The 12,119-nt window shown below is 44.0% G+C and overlaps 1 protein-coding gene across 4 annotated transcripts in view; it reads left to right on the top strand.

Annotated features, from left to right (window-relative positions):
* FGF13 (fibroblast growth factor 13) overlaps positions 1-12,119 on the top strand; it is a 259,537-nt gene that overhangs the window by 245,275 nt on the left and 2,143 nt on the right. The window lies entirely within an intron of this gene.

Here is a 12,119-nt window from a genome sequence, read left to right as displayed (position 1 = left end):
GAAATTGAGACTGAGATTGGGATGGTAAGTGTTCCTTGACTCATTTTCTTAGGAATTCTGAGAGACCTGCTGGTGCAGATGTGTAAGCCAGGAAGCAGTCATACATATGTTTGAATTTAGTGGTTTACTACTTTTTTTTCTCTGTGAAAGAACTCAGACTGGCCACTGCTCCCCTGTCAAAATGCTGTAACACAAGAGATCTGCAGTGTTTGGCTCGTGGAACAACTGTTCCACACCGTTCCCAGAAGTCGGTGATTGCAGTCCAGGCTATCACAGGTTAGGCTTTTAAATTGCAGCTCCCAGAGACATCTGGGTGTGTTCCAAGTTTAAATTAGCTTTGCAAGTCTTTTACCAGGGACCCGTTTCTCCTCTGCTGCTTAGGCAATAGCAACACGGTGTCTCCCCAAAGTCTGGCTCCAGACTAATCTGTAACACAGGGAGTCGTAAATTGACAGAGCCTTGCAAAGTCCATATCACTGTGTGGGAAAGAAAGCAGAGCTTTATTAAGCTTATCTTTGTGCTCAGGCTGTCTCTTGGAAGGACAGGGCCTCCTATTCAACTGTGTATTTGTTTCAGAGGAAAACTTCCCGTAAGGCACTGAAAAAGAAAGCATGTGTTTTTAACATCATTAGGACCGTTGTTAGAGGACTGTCGGGAGGACATACAGTATTCAGGCCAGTCTTTAGATGTTAATGGCATAGCCATGTCATGAAGTGAGGTGTTAGAAATGTCTGTTTCTTTCTGCATTATGTGGCTTCCTGGGGGCACCTATTTAGAAGTAACAACTACAAAACGCCAAGACACTGTATTTTGGAGGCAGCTTCATGGGCTTGTCTGATGTGTTGGTGAGGTTTCCCTGTGACTCTGCCAGGGCTGGTTTCTGAGGAGCTCATGAGACGTGAAAGTGGCTGTTTGCTTCCCTCCTCATCTGTCTGAGCTGTGGTCCTGGGGGTGTACGCAGGCTTTGCCGGACACTGCACTGCAGTTCCAGTGCTGGCTGTAACATGAAGCTTCCCATTTCGCAAGCTACGTGGTGCCAACTTGCTTGTTAGAGCAATGCAGTGTTTGAAATGCTAGTGCATGACTTCCCTGAATTGCACGCAGGCAGGCATGTGCTCCTGTTACCTGTGCTGTTGGAGGGGAGGTTGAGCTCGGCTCTGCTGCAGGTTTTTTTTCACGTGCAAGGTGCTGGAAAACTTCCCCAAACTTGATTTTCCATTAATTTGACCCTCAAGGTGTTGCATATAAGAAATGCCTACATGTCATTTACAGAGAGAAATCTATCCTGTTTTCTGCATAAGGGCCCCTCCTTAGGTGGGTTCTTTACTTGCTGAAAGAAATGTTTTCTGCCAGTCAGCATCAGCTCTCAAATGAAGGGTCACTCTTAGATCTCATCTTCCTTGTATAATCCTTTATTATCTTGTTCTTAGAAGTTTTTGCCATCTGAAATCTCTCAAATCCCACAATTAGCCTGCCATCTAATACAAACATCCCTCTGAGATCCTCTTAGCAGCATATGTTCAATAGCATAATTTAGGGAGCCATGAGAGTGGAGGAATTCCAAAGAGCATCGCCGCTCTATATCAAGAAGCAGAGCCTGGCTGCCAGTAATGCCCTGGCACTGTCAAACTACCGAGGTTTGAAAAATACCCACCCATGGCATTCATGAATAAATGGATTGCAGTAAATCGAGCTTATTTGAAAAGGTCTCATTACCATTTGGTCATCAGAGATGCCGGTTTGGTAAGGATGGAGCTAACCAGCTCCTTGAACCTGTAACATTCCCATTATTACAAGCGCAGTCTTTTTTATTTACACTTCATAGTAAGCAAGTAACCTGAACTAATAGTGACAATTACCGCATAGCCTTGATTTCTTAAAGCAAGACTTGTATGTTTCTTTGCAGACCACCTGCACGTTAGAAAGCTAACCAAAACGTAGTGAAATCATGGGTTGTATTCCCCTTGGTCATAATACGTTTTGGGTCAGGTCCTGAAAGAGTCACTGCTTTTATTTAAAGATCTGATTAACTCTCCCAACACTGACATTACCCATGTCAAAAGTTAAGCTTGCAGTGTAGTTGTATTGTATGCTTGCTTTGCAGAATAAAAACTTAATTAATAGGCGTATTACTTGGGTATTAATATTATTTGTAGCGTATAGTGCCAGTCCAAAGGCTATACTGCATTTAGTACTTTAGAGAGCTCTACAGCAGGCTCCCAAAGCACGTTTGGTAGTGTTGGGTAGTATCGGTATAGGTGAGGCACCCGCACAGCAGCACTTCCAGCCCAGGCAGTGCAAGGGGATGCTCTGGGGAGAGAACAGCAGCCGCCTGAGAGCACTGCTAAGTGCACACAAGGAGTCACAGCAGACAGGGAAATGTCTTTGCTGAGAACTCCAGCGCAGAAGGACAGTACTGAATGCCAAACTATCGGCTAATCCATAGCGCCGTAAATATGCATCCACATTAATAAAGCATACAGGCCAAATGGCAGGGCTGTCCTTTCGTGTGGAATAGACTCTAAGCTGACAGCAAAGCAAGGACCTGTTTGATGTAATGTGGCATTATTTCTTCTCCGGCAGCTCGTGCTGTTATTTATCTTCTACTCGCAGCTTCTCGCAGTCAGTGAGCAGAGGCAATTTCTAGTGTGCAGAAAAAGAGCTCGTTCAGCAGCATCTAAGCAATTCCTCTGGGGTGGACCCCGTCTTTCTTCTTTGGTGTCAGCGAGGCGGCTGGTGGTAGTTTGCGGAGGTCCAGGCTGAGCTGAGGCTGTGTGTGGGAGAGCTCCTGCTCAGCGTTTGGGTGAAGTGCACTGCCTCCACAAGTTTGCCCTCAGAAACATAGGACGGCACCTCACCAAAGCAGCGAAGGACAAGGAGATCACTTCCTCATCGATTTACCCGTTGTAACTCACAGCAGTTGTACAGACAGGCTTTTAGCCAGGTTGCAGGTTACCACAGAAACGGCATTCCCTGTTATCACCTATTCCCATGGGAAGGACTGTAGCACTTGTTCTGACCGTTGTTCATTCAGCTGCCCTTCCCCACAGAGAGAGAAACCTTTGCATGCTTTCCTTTTTTCCGTAAAATTTTAGGAGCATCTGCTGCTAAAAGGGTCGTGTCCCTGCTTGTAATTAAACAGACAGATTTAGAGCTTGCTGCAAACACTGATTAGATTACTGTTTTTCAGCACTTTAAGATAAACTGCATTAATTCATGGGTGACAGTCTGAAGATCTCTTCCATGTCCTCACCCCAGGGCCGATGTCTTGTATCTAGGATACAGCGCTAAATCCCACACTTCTAATTAGCCCTGCTACTTCTGCAGAGCCTGTCTGGGGAGCTCCCCAGTGCCGGGAGAGCCGCGTCCACAGAAGTGTCAGGGCAGTGTTTGGTGATGCAGCAGCATCGCTGCCCGTTGTCTCTGGTGAGGCCGGGGTGCCCCAGTGTGGCTGCTGCTGAACCCCATCCCAGGTTACCTGCAGCCCCTCGCCCCACGTAACCACAAGCAGCGTCTCGGGTTGGTCCAGCCAAGGCAGTCAATGTGGCAGCAGAAAGGTTGTGCTGCCTTTCTTGCCCTTGGCTCCCAGGAGGTGTTTTAACAAAGCTGGCCGAGTAATCTTGTTCCAGGAGCGAATTAACCCACAGCTGCCGCCCTGTACTCTGCAGCCCCAGCCCAGCAGTGTGGCTTTCCCCAGTGGCAGCGATCATGTAGACGAATACAAGAGTAATTGTGGAGAGGGGCTACTGGAACAGGGTTGTGTTTTCATACTCCGTTGCTGTTGCTGGCTGGCAGACAACTCCCCCTCGCAGTGGCCAGGCTGTGGCAAAGCCACGTCTCTTCATGCCACGCTTGTTTGCCTGTTGTAGTGACATTTCCTCAGTGCGTTCCTGCTGCAGCTTGTTGCTGCTCGGTGGAAGATACCAGGCTGTGCATGGGTTCTCTGTCCCTGTGTCCCACTGAGGTGGTGGCGTACAAAGCCAAAGGGAGAGCTGGAAGGCAATTAGCAGCTCAGAGGAACAAACTGCTAGTACACTCAAAGCAAGGCTGTTGCATCCTAAGGCTGAGGCTCCTCTTGGTCCTTCAGCATCTCACACCACTGGCCACATTCAGTGGCCGTGGGCTCAGGGCTTGGCCATCAGAATCAGTGGGATGCAGGGCTGTCTGTAACTGAAAGCAGAATATGGTCCCCAATACTTTGAAAAGGAGTTTTTCAATTTAGATATATTTTTTTTAAAAAAGTTATGTGTGACATACTTAAGCTGAGGACATTCTGCACAACAGCTGTGTCAGAGAGATTTGACAATACCAGGATTTGATGTCAATTATAACTGCTAGAAATCTGATTGCAATGGCTAGCAGGTTATCTGTGTAATAATGGGTATGTTATAAAATAGGTTGCTTAGCATCTTTGGGGCTCTCTGCTCTAGTTCTGGGGAAGAAAGCAGTACTATCTGCCTTTTGCGTCCTTCTCCCTTCCTTTAATATTTTAGCTTGGGTACGCTGACTGATCAGAGGGTCAGAAATACCATAAAATTGGACTGTATTTATCAGAGACACAACTTAAAAGATAGAGAACTTTTGTATGAACGCACAATAGTGAGGCTGAGCAGCAAAGACCATTTTACTTTGTCATAACACAAATGACTGAAAATATCTTACCTCTGTTACGCAACTCAATGGTACAGCGTCTTTCTAAATGTTGTGTTTCAGTTCTGGAAATGATAGGGAAGAAAGAATTGAAAGGATTCAGTGAAGGGTAATGAAAATGATTAGAGGCATGGAGAACCTTTCATATGAGGAGAGATTTAAAAAGATTAGGTCCGCTTCGTTAAGACAAGAGATGAGTAAGCAGAGACGTGATGGAGAGATGTGGGGTAGTAAGCGGCACAGAAGGGGCACGCTGGGTACTTTTATGTGCTGTTTTCCAAAATTAAAAGCTGAGAGAAGAAAGCTGTAAAAAAATAAGACAAGAAATTTACTTACAATAAAAAGCAACGGACACATTTGAAATATGTTTTGTGCAGCACTGGCTTCACCTGTGGAAGCCACTATCACAGGGAACAGAGATAATGAGCTTAGGAAAATCATGAAAATGTTTGGCTGCTCTGGGGAAAATCATGAGCCTACTGAGAGGAAAAGGGAGTTGTCTTGTAGCTTTGAACGGGAGCAGGATTCACCGGTTGGCATGATCCCAAGGCTGCTGAAATGAACCGCCGGGCTCTGGGTATTCATACACTATGCACGGCTACCTATGCACTAGGTATAGATATTTATGGCTCCAGCTGCCCTCAGTGATCGAAGAGGGCTCCGTTTCTCATCCAGGCTGAGCAGGCAGGATCTCTCCCAGCATGCATTCAGGGAGCACGTCTTTTCCAACATGCCTGCTTCCTGTAACGTCCGTGCAGGTTACGTATCGAGGCAGCTCCTGCTTTTCAGTTGACCTGCTCAGAGGGTAGCTCTTGGTGCTTGGCTCAGCCAGGGAGGTTTAGTTCCTCTGCTCAACTCGGTCATGTGGGAGGGAGGATCATGAGAAGCTGTAGCAGATCAGATCCAACGTCTGCAAGCTCACCACCCAAAGATCAGTGGCACATACCTAGAGGAGAATATTTGGCAGACTGTGGAAGTACAGGGAAAACATGCAGGATACTTCCATCTCCTATTTTTCAACTGGAGATTATGTTAGCCAGAGCCTATAGTGGTGTTAACCAGTCCTTGACCAAATCTGGGAGTGCAGTCCATGCATCTTAGGGCTTTATCATGCAATACAACCTTTGGCTAGATGTTGAGAAAGTTGTTCTAATCTTTCTTTTTCAAAACCCTAAACCCATGCTTACACTAGTAGAGAAGACCTCTCTCCAAAGAGGCTTAATTACAGATTAACATATAGGCTTTCCTCTACAGATTTTGAAGCAGTAACAAGACTTATGTATGTGTGAAACAATAAAAAATAAATATGATTTTTAAAATGGCTTATAGGTAATACTAGGATTGTATTACATATGTTGATCTCTGTTAGTCTGGTTTAGAGCCCTCAGGCAACCTGACAGGCACTTACTGCTTAATGAACCTTCCTAAGTTTCACAAGATGGGCAATGTTGAAAGCCTAGTTTCTTCCTTTTATCTTGTTAGAATTTCACTGATTTTAAACTAGGACTGCCAAGTGTAGTGCCCTAAAGCCACATAAAGTAAAAAAGGCTAGGTGCAAGCATTAGAAAGTATTAAAATATTTATAGAGGACTTGATCATTCTTGTAATTGCAGAGGTTTCCCTGTACCATGCTTCCAGGATCATCAGAGGTGCACATGATGCAGAAGCATTGGTGCAGAAGAGAAGCATTTGGGGGCAAAGTGGATCTTCTGTCTTTCTTATTCATACCAAATAAGTTGCATCTCCTAACGTTGTGAGTCTGATTAGGAAAGGGACCTGTGTTTGACACCAGTGAGGTGTTCTCCTGGGCATCTTGCAGAACTTTTAAAGCACATTACAGTCTTTCTTTAACAGGTTTAATTTCCTCTACTGCAGAGCATCTTCTTTCTGTCTGTATCATGTTAGGTCTCTTGTCCCAGTTAAGGAGCACTTTGGTTAATCAACACAGTTGTAGAAGTGAAGCATCACCAAAAGGCAGGGGAACAATAATATGATCATGCATAGTTCCTATCTCAATTAAATTTCAGCACTGTTTACAGTTAGTGAGTCTTTTTCCCTGGGGTCGTCACACAGCGCGTCCACTCCATGGGCAGAGCACGCTGAGAGGTGACGCACCACGCTTTAAATAGGTATTTATTGATGTGCCTAAACACCACTTAAAAATCTGGGCAAAGACGACCTGGACACATTTTCACAACTGAGTCACTCGTAAGGCTAGAAAAAGAGTAATGAACAGAACTTAAAGCTCTAAATCTCTGTATTTGTAATTAATATGTTTTCTGCTTCAGTTCACTGTGCGCATTTTTTCCCTGAGTTTGTGCGTTTGATTTGCTATGCAAAGGAAGGGTGTCAAGGGAATAATTACAGGATCTTTTCAATGATTTTCTCATAGATTCAGAGAATACCTAGTGACAACCTGAAATCTTACTCTGGAGATGCTGGATAACCAGCTGCTTCCTTGGGCTCCATTTTACCCTTTCTGGAAGCTCAGTCCTAAATAAATTTGCCCACCACTGACAGTTTGTGTTTCACCTGATAAATCCCTGCTTGTTGCATTATCCCAGCCAATTGCATGCTATGGAGCTGTTTGGGATCACCTTCCAGGAAAATTGTGCCTTCCTATCACTCCTGCCAGTAAGTAGATTTCCTGCTGAAAAAATTCAGCATACCACTTCTATATAATTTTTCACTTAATTTTCTTCTTTGCATGGTCACGTGGATGGTACACATGCCTTCAGGAATTGCAGCCTTCCAAAATTTGGGTTCAGCAGTAGGGGTTTTGTTCTAGCAGCAGTTAGTTCAGCTTTATAGCACCTTCTGAGGGCTTTGGGCTACCTATGATGTCTTTGCGAGAGCTCACCTGGAAGAGGCATAGCCAGAAATGAAGCTTCTCGCTGCGTTGATGCAGCATCTGTCTTCAAAAGCCCACACAGCATTTTGACAAGCATGTCTTTTGCTGTGACTGACGACTGTTGTATAGAATCATGATTACATGGTCAGTCTTCCAGATTACCGTCCTACCAAGACCTGTACATATTCATGTACTGTGAGTTGCTCCCACTGACGTCTCTAGGATTCCTCAAAATAGGTAAATTTAAGCAAAATGGACAATATCGTGGGATTGGAACCTATCTGTGGGAACTGTAATACATCTGATCCAGAACATAAATTGCTTCAAGGTAACTGTAAGTTTCCATTGCTATAGCAAACAGGTTTTGGTGGCTTCCCAAAATACCGGTTTCTTCAGAGAGTCTTCTCACACTGGTGATCTAAAAGCTGTTATTTCTGATAATGTTAGACTTGAGGTATTCCCATCTTGTGCTGTTGATATCACTGCACGTTACAGGGTGATGATCCAGAGGATACACCCTGGAACTTCACATGCCGAGATGGAGAAAATCAATCTCTCTTAATAAAAAAAGGCAGGCTCAGTGGTGCAGAAAATCACTACTCTGGAGCTCTAAAGAGGCTCCTTCAAAAATTCATGACTATAGAATGGAATCCTGGGCTATGTTATAGTCCTGAAAGAAATCAGGATATGGAGGGGAAAAAAATCCAATTTTCATTAAGTAGAGAAAATAAAGAATAAATCCCATATGCAGACATAGTCATTGATCACATGGAACATAATTATATGCTCAATAAGTATCAACATTTTGCAAGTTTCACAAGTACCCAATACTTTTCCCCAATAGTTCTCAAAGTTAATTTTTCTTTTTTGTTGTTGTTGTTTATTCATACTCCTAGCACTAAATCCATCCAAGTTAAATTCCTGATTGTTCTCATCAGCTGCTGTAGGGTAGCTGCAGCATCTTCAACCTATGGTGCTATACAGACATTTAACAAACTCAGTATTGACCTAATGACTTAAACTTACTATTCTGTAAAGTATTTGGCAATGTCTCTTGCTGATGGTTTCCACGATGCAAATACAATATGCAATAAATAGCAAACATCTTTGCCCTCCTAATGTGCACTGTGCCTACAGCCATCCTAAGAAGAGGCTTCTATAATATGCCAGAAATTTAAGACACTAATACCTTTCTTAAAAGCAGATTTCCCATTTTCTGTCCATGGGGAGTCTGAATTCCTGCATCACAGTCACTTGGGGCCCAGAATAATTAATATTCAGTCCTGCAAGGTAGGTGAATGTGGTGATCATGATGATCTTTGGCATGAAACACAGCTGTTGCACAATTGAAGCAGGAAGAATTCCAGCTTCACTTTTACAGTATTTTAGCTTTCAGCTTTGGCATACCTGTAATATGGTATTTCTGTGGAAGAGTCTAGATTATTTTAGATTTAATCTATTCAGCTGCCTGGAAATAGAGTCATTCTAAGCGTATGCTACGAGACCTTTTTACCATATAATCGTACAACAAATTATACTTTTTAAATTATTTTTCACATATTTAATGCAGCTGCTGATCTATTCACGAAGGAACATTTCAGTAGTTCAGCTGATCAGCTCAAAACCAAGAAGCAGCTCCTGACAGTTCATCTTCTTGCTTACTTAAGCATGGCTGAGTCATGACTAGAGGGAATCCAGCACTTTCTTTTAACTTTTATTTATTCATTCATTCATTCTTTCATTCATTCATTGTTAGGGTGCATGTGTGAGGGGCTTGGGTGAGTGCAGTTCACTGTCATGTAGGTGCCATCATCCCTGACTTCTGAGGCAAGCGGAGATTGAAATACTGTTTCACACAAATACCTATTTTTCATCTTTTTTGTGTAACAATATATTCATAACATTGGACTTCTCGGAACTCATTTGAATTATTTTCACTGCAAAGATGGACAAAGAGGGTAGCTGAGAGACAGGAAGAAAACTGGCTTTACAATTCAACACTTACTTATATTTATAAATATTAATAGCTTTGACTGTATGAGCTGGAACAGATCAGTTTTAATTGGGGCACTCAGCCCTCTCCCAACTTTAACATACCCTTCCTCGGTACATTATTAAAGAATTTACCAGCAAAGACAACATAATGGCCAGTTTGCACCGGCTGCTCTGCGCTGTATTTTGAACTGATATGCTGATAGAAGCCCTGTCCGTACCCAGTTGGGTTGGCACATACACTTGCCAAGCTCAGAAAAATACTTTTTAATTGTAATGCTCCCAAATCAGGAGTACATTTGCTAGCATTCCTCGTTCAGAGCTTCCCTCTGCAGCTCTTCTCCCTGGCTCTGTTTTTTAATGAGTAGGAAAGACACATGTTGGATTAATTTAAAGGCAAGTGGATGGGTGGGAAGAAACTCTTGCAAAAGGTAAGCAGCTGCTTAGTGTTCAGGAGCAAGCAGAGCACTTCAGCTTCTGCAAACAGCTCATGTGAGATCTACTTTTATTTGACAAGGAGGATGCCTTTCCCACTGTGCCACATATTTCTGAAGCGGCAGCCGTAGCCGAGGAATTAAGCAGATGTCAGTCAAGGCGAAGGGGTACGATTCTGTGCCAAGCCACTCAGGTGAATGGGGTGGTCTGCTTTAGGGCCAGAAAATTTGGGAGGGAACTTGTCATGGTAACTGACCGCATTATAGAGGTGTCTTTGTTTCCATGCCCCACTGTTTGTTGTGAGAAATATCTGCCGTGGTGGTTGTTGCTGAATTGCAGGATGCTCCAGGGAGGGGGTTACTGTCTGTGACGCTGATGGGGGGGGGTGCTGTCAGGCTGGTGTGCACCATCAGGCCGGTGGGCTCAACTGCAAACTCGCTTACAGCAGCACAGTGCTTCCACCACAGCTTGTTATCAGAAGCCTCACAGCCAAGGGAAAAATCAAGGACGAATGAGGTTTTTAGTGTCTGTCTTTCTGTCTCCCTGCTGTTTCTGTCCCTCTGTTCCACGGGACCCTGTTGGCTCCTGCTGCTCATACCGAGGTTAACTTGCTTCCTAAGAGAGGCAGAGTAAATGTGGTGGTTCTGTTTGCAGGCTGACCCTCTGCCGCTGTGTACGAGCAGACCTTTTGTACCCAAAACAGCTCCAAATTACTGTACATAAACCATAATCTTCCAGTGGGAGCACTGTAGTTTTCCATTTTGCTGCTAATTGGACGATATACTTGCAATGGTCTTTGTTAATGTGGCTAGTGCTGGGCAGGGAACAGTGATGGAAGGCTTTTATTTAGAAATCTTGCAAAACTGCGGTGACTGTCCCCATTTGACAGCAATTGAAACCGATTGCCAATTAACTAAATAACAGCCAATTAACTTGAAGAAGAAAAGAAGAAAATTGCTTACTTCACATTCTTTGTTGAAGCAAACACCAGTCAGAGAATGGGAACGTTTTTCTTTCTCCACTGAGAAGAAAAAAATAGCAAAAAATGTGCAGAAAATGCGCAGTGGGGTTTTTTATTTAAATACCGTCTTTTTCTTACACAAGAATATTTGAGAAACTAGATAAGAACATATTAAGTTCCTGAGACACTAAATTTCCTTTGATTTTTTAAAAGTAAAATTGCAGTCATTATGCAAGCAGAGTTTTCCCTCCTTTCTGTGGGACACTTCAGGCACTGGGGCAGCTCCACTGAAGCCGGCTGCCTTCACAAGAAAGACCAGCAAACAGCCAGCTGCTGCACGGTGCAACGACAAGCAGGATTGTGATATTAACATTCACTCCACCAGACCAAGCCCTTCCTTTTTCATATTTTATGGACTTTTAGGGGTCCATAGGTGAGATGTTGGCAGAACTTGTAATGTTAAAAAACCCTGAAGCAGCTGAGTGGTGCTGTCAGGACTGGTGTTTTGGTCTTAGATCCCTCTAAGACGCATGTTTCAAGCCTGTATCCTTTTGTGAATCTGGGCAATAGTGCCAAAAAGCACTGATTCAGTCAAGACCCTTGCACAGGGAAAGCCAGCCACACCACTGCTAGGAAGAAAAAGGCGCTCTCTTGGTTTATGGCATTTTAACTATTAGCTCGGTACCATCTCCCCAAAAGCAGCAGTGCAGTTCAACATGAGGACTAAGGCTTGATCCTACAGGCTGTCAGCTGTGGTGCAGTCCCAGAGCAGAGGCTGGTGTCTGCAGGGGCTCTGACAGCTGGGCTTTCAGTGGACGATACCCTGGGCAGAGAAAGAGCATAGGACAGACCAAAGAGGCAGCTGCTACAAGCCAACTTAATATTGCCGGGTTAGTAAGAGACAACCATTTACTCATGGTGTCTCGGCTTGGAATTTTTATTGCACTTTCCTCATAATCAGTTAAGGCCAGCAGTCAGTGCACAAAGGCATTACGTGGCCTCGCTTCTCCTGTGGGGCTGGACCACGGCTGGTCTGTTGGGGCTGACATCAGGGCTGTGTCTGCCTGATGTCCGTTAGTTGCATCAATCAGTAGTTCCTCATTCAGACTTTTTACTCGTTGTTTGAAAAGGTTTTATTATGCTACTTCGAGCTGCTCACAGCTCCATTTTGTGGGTTTCAAATTGTGTTACTCTTTTGTTAATACTTTTAGGGCCTGTGTTTCATAATTG

Source organism: Falco cherrug, chromosome 15 (genome assembly GCF_023634085.1).
Source record: "Falco cherrug isolate bFalChe1 chromosome 15, bFalChe1.pri, whole genome shotgun sequence".
Taxonomy (NCBI): domain Eukaryota; kingdom Metazoa; phylum Chordata; class Aves; order Falconiformes; family Falconidae; genus Falco; species Falco cherrug.
Note: the sequence above shows the minus strand (reverse complement) of the source record. Positions and strands in the feature narration are given on the sequence as shown.